Source organism: Lactuca sativa, chromosome 9 (assembly GCF_002870075.4).
Source record: "Lactuca sativa cultivar Salinas chromosome 9, Lsat_Salinas_v11, whole genome shotgun sequence".
In the NCBI taxonomy this organism is placed as follows: Eukaryota; Viridiplantae; Streptophyta; class Magnoliopsida; order Asterales; family Asteraceae; genus Lactuca; species Lactuca sativa.
In genome coordinates this window covers 116,317,124-116,322,274 of record NC_056631.2, presented here as the reverse complement: position 1 = coordinate 116,322,274, position 5,151 = coordinate 116,317,124, and the positions used below count along the sequence as shown (strand labels likewise).

At 42.4% G+C, this 5,151-nt stretch overlaps 1 non-coding gene across 1 annotated transcript; it reads right to left on the bottom strand.

Moving 5' to 3' along the window:
* Window positions 1–676: 676 nt before the first annotated feature.
* Window positions 677–783, bottom strand: LOC111913417 (small nucleolar RNA R71). Its single transcript, XR_002857526.1, has one exon. It is a non-coding gene; the product is annotated as a small nucleolar RNA R71 (small nucleolar RNA).
* Between the last annotated feature and the right edge of the window lie 4,368 nt (window positions 784–5,151).

Genomic DNA, 5,151 nt, shown 5'->3' with positions numbered 1-5,151 from the left:
TAGTTTGCAGGAGTTCATGACCAGAGGATCTACCACACCTTTGGTGCCACCAATTGAAGATCTCGAAGCTGCACTTCACAAGAAGACTGATAAGAAGACGCCATTGCAAGAGCTAAAGTCAGCATTTTCAAGAAAGTTGGGAAAGAAGACAGGAGAGTCAAGTTCATCCTCAAGGCACAAGAGCAATTTTGAGCACTTGGATCAAATACCCGTCCAAACCGAATCCGAATACGATACCGAGCCGGAATTTGAAGAACATACGAGCAAACCCGAGAACGAGCCAAGGAACGAGATGGCAGCAATTGAAGAGATGTCCATGGGAGCTTACAAGAATCGGATTCGAGAAGATGTGGGTCTCGGTTTAGTCCAACCCGCAATACCTGCCACTGCCACATTCGAGCTGAAGGGGCACATCTTGACTGCACTGAAGGATATCCCATTTTTTGGAAAAGATCATGAGGATGCTTTTAAGCATCTAGATGAAGTCAACGACATTGCGGATTACTTCAATGTCCCAAATGTCAACAGAAACACCGTCTTGCTTAGGATGCTTCCCATTACTTTCAAGGGAGCTGCTAAGGAGTAGTTAAAATCACTTCCACCGGGTACAATCACCACTTGGGCTCAGATGCGTGAGCAATTCTTGGACCAATTTTGCCTGCCATCCAAGATAGCTAAACTCAATAAGGCAATAGCCAACTTTGAGCAACAGCCGGGGGAGTCATTATACGAAGCATGGGAGCGGTACAAGGGCTTGCTCAAAAATTGCCCTCAGCATGATCTAAATGTGCAACAAGAGATGTCAATCTTCTATGATGGGGTCAACGTTATGACAAGACAACTCCTTGACTCTCAAGGACCTTTGACAAAGAAAAATCCAAGGGAGGTCAAGGAGCTGATTGAAGAATTCGCGAAGCACTCTCACGAATACCACAACCCTAGGCAAGATGGAATCAAAGGCGGTGGAGGGGCCCAAACTGAAGAAATAGCAGCTGTGATGGCTATGCTGAATAATTTGGATCGAAGGATAACACATATGGACCAGTCAATTCATGCCATGAGAGTGGGTTGCGAGAGGTGTAGTGGTCTGCACTTGACCAAGGACTGCAATTTAGATGAGCTTGGGAACATAAAAGCTCAAGTGTGCTACTTGAGTGGGGATAAGTGTGATGAATACTGGAGGAAACCAAAGAAGGAGTGGCTTCCATATGAAGAGTATAAGAAGAAAAAAGAGGAGAAGTATAGGCAGACAGGTCGAGGCTTCTATCAAAAGGAGCAGCCACCAGCTGAGAAGAAACCTGATCTAGAGACCATGTTGATGAAGTTTATGGAAGCTTCGGAAAAGAGACACGATGCTACTGATTCTGCTAATAATGAATAGAAAACTTTAATAAAAAATCAGCAAGCCTCCATCAATAACCTTGAAGTACAATTTGGTCAACTAGCCACTCTGGTTTATGAGAAGTTGTCCCCGAAAAATCCCGAAACGAAGGCCCAATCTCATGTAATGGCCATAGACACTGAAGAAGAGGCCATCTCTGAGTTCTTAGAAGCCTTAGAAGTTGAACAACAGCAGCCCGATCCAAAGTTGAAGAAGCCCAAGCTCAAAAATCAAGATGCTGCTAAATTGCAGAATTCACGCATGAGCAATGTAAGTTCACGACGTGGGCCCGTCATGAACAAAAAAATTATGTAGTTGGTTCGGGTTATCAGCCACCTTTGCCTTTTCCTTCCTGAGCTACCCTTAGTCCACTGGAAAGAGAGCATCTGGTGTTTGTTAAGCACGTGAAGGGTATCCTGATTAATACTCCTTTTGTCGAGTCCTAATCAAAAATTCCCGAGCATCAGAAATTACTGCAAGATTTGATAGACACTCGCCAGCAATTAAAGAAGCATTCTAAGGTGATTCTAAGTGAGCAAAGCTCAAAAGCTGTGTTGGGAGAGACACTTAAGAAGATGGGAGATACTGGACGTCTCACTCTTCCGTGTGAGTTTGGCAACAAAATGAAGGTTAATGCTTTAGCCGATTATGGGGCTAGCATTAATTTGATGCCTTATTCATTTTATCAAAAGTTGGAAATTCAGAAGATGAGGGCTAAAAAAATGACTATTCACATGGCGAACCGTTCAGTGACACAACCCCGGGGCATTGTGGAGGATATTTTAGTAAAAATTGGAAAATTTGTTTTTCCAATAGATTTTGTAGTGTTGGATATGAAGGAAGACCCAGATGTTCCAATTATCCTTGGTCGTCCATTGCTTAACACTGCTGGAGCTCTTGTTGATATTCGCAAGTCTAATCTCACCTTGAGGGTTGGTAATGAAAAACAAATTTTTGGGATAGAAGATGGCTTCCTAAGGAATCATGTTCAAGAAGAGGTGTTCACAATTAATGAAGACAATGAACTAGAAGAGCTAGAAAAGCTTATGGAGGAAGAGATCAAGACAGTTCATCAAGTCAAAAGAACAAAACTAAGAGCATCTGTTCCATATTTGGTTGAAGTCATTGCTTATAAGAGTCCACCTTCTTGGGTAAGCGAGGATGAGGAGATGACAAGTGATGAAGAGGAGGTCACTTCAAGGGTGACAAATCCAGTTGTGAAAGAGGATAAGGATGCTATGGAATGCAGGGAGGAAACTAAAGGGACCAAACGCAAGCTTGATGAAGAAGAGGTCAAAGCTAAAAAGGAGAATTTGAAGAAGGCGTACAAAAGACGAGTTCAAGCTTACAAGAGGCGATTCAAGGAACCAAAGATTCTAGTGGTGGATTCTTCCGAGGACTCAACGTAGGAGGCACGGAGTCCAACTCAAGACTCCAAGAAAAAGAAGCGCTTCTCGGGAGGCAACCCGAGTTTGGTTTGCATTTTTTCTTTTCTTTTTGCATTTTAGTCTTAAAAACATAGATCATGTCATCTAACTTGATTATAACATAGTTAAACACTGAATGTGGGGACCCTAAAATGGAAGTAGTAATAATTGGAAATTTTAGTTGAAAACCAAAATTGATTTAGAATAAATTTTTCCTTCCAGACCATATTCACGACGTGAAATTTTTAGGAATTCACGCCGTGAATCGTGATAAAAACTGGATAAATACTCAATAATAGAGTTTAGCCCATTAGACTAAGAGGTCCAAGATCAATCCGTGAGTGCATGGACCAATTTTAGCCCAAATAAAATTCATGACGTGAATCTTTACGAATTCACGACGTGAGTTTTCAAAGACACGAGACCACAGAATAAAGCCCTAAAAAAACCAGTTGACCCTCCATTTGTTTATACCACACGAAGTGGAAGCGAAATCTGGTCCCCCCTTGGTCCCAATTGCTCCGATTTTAGCCGACAACTCTACAAGTTTTCTTTGTGCTTACGTACTACTTCCATCAAAGGTAATGAGTCTTAATTATTAAGCTTCATTTTTCTTAAATAGTTGAATTTAGGACTAGGGTTTGTTCATTTCTTAAATGGTATGAAATGTGCTCTAAGATTCATGAATTACCCTTGGAATGTAGTTGATTATTGGTTGAAAATGTTATACGAGTAAACCCCAAGCACTATCATGGCCGATTTATACAGAAACCAGAACGATTTTCGGACCTGACTACGAACTCACGTCGTGAATTCTTAGGATTTCACGACGTGAATTCTGGATTGTGAAGCTTCTTTTTTCTTTTTATTTATAAATTTTTGGGTTGTTGTTTTGGCTGTGTTTGTTCCTTGTTTTTGCAGAAATGGCACCTAGAAGAGACTTACCTCTTGGGATTGTGAGTTTACACCCATTTTACGAGTTTCCAACCACTACACCCCGGGATGTTTACACGCGATGGAATACTTGGTTGGGATGGCTTTACAATCGAGAGTTTGTTGTTGCTCCCACTATTCAGTGGGCAAGGATGAGGGAGGTTGTCTTGGTTGATAGGATGTCCCAATACCTAACAAAAATATTTTTAGGGGACGGATTTCAATTTACATGCAAAGGGTGGTTTAACTTGTTTAACATCCAGGAGCGTGTTTATAAGGAGATTTGCATGAAGTTTTTCTCCATGGTGACATTTCATGACAATGTTAGAGATCCCACTTTTCCCCGAGCTTTGGTCTTTCGTTTAGGCGGGGAGTATCGGGAGTGCAGTTTAGTGGGGTTTTCTCACCGTATGGGGCTGTATGAAGCTCATGAGACTATCACTCATGAGTTTATTTTATTTTTGAGGGACGCCACGCGGGTGTATGCGGATGGGGTCTCGGGGCCTGAGTTTTGGAGCAACATTGCCACTGGAGTGTTTAAATCCGGTGTATCTCCCGAGAGTAGCATCAAAAGCCTGATACACCGCCTCATCCATCACTTAATCACTTTCTCCATTCATCACAAACACCACGGTGATAAAGTTACTAAAAGTAACTTGTTCTTTTTATGGTGCATCTTACAACCGGGTGTTTGTTGCAATATTCCATATTTCTTGGCACGGTATTTGGCAGACTATGCGACAAGTGCTCGTCCTGGAAGCCCCATTTGTGGAGGGCATTTCGTTACACGATTGCCCTGATCTTATGGCCTCCTTGTTCCTGAAATCACTCGTTCTCTAACATGTATTGAGGGGAATGAGTTTAGTATGGGGTATCTGGAAACAATGAGGGTGGTCAAAAACTATGGGACACATTGGGGAATTGTTCGAGATGATGATGATGATGAGGAGGAGGAGGAGCCGGCCGACCAACCTGAACCACAACCACGGCCGAGGCGCAGGAATGTGAGAGGACGGGGAGAACGCAGGCAGCCAATACATCCACCTGCATCCATGATGGGAGCACCTTTTGGGAGTGACATGGCTGGTTATTTTGACCAGTTATCATTGAGTGTCAATTGGATCGGAGGTACTATGGAGAATGTTGTCCGAAATCTTGGGGTGGAGCAGCCACCTCATTTAGGGTATCATTACCCGATTTGCCCAAGATGGACGGAGTATGGCGGACGTGGAGGTGATGGAGCTGGAACCAGTGGAGCACATGATGATGAGGAGGATGATTGATTGTTTATTTTTATTTTATTTGGTTTGTTTTTATTTTGTTTTTGTTTGGTTGGGATTGTAAGAACTTTTAAGATATTAAGTTACTTTTATTCTTCTTTGGTGGTTATTTCTCAGAAATTGCTAGGAG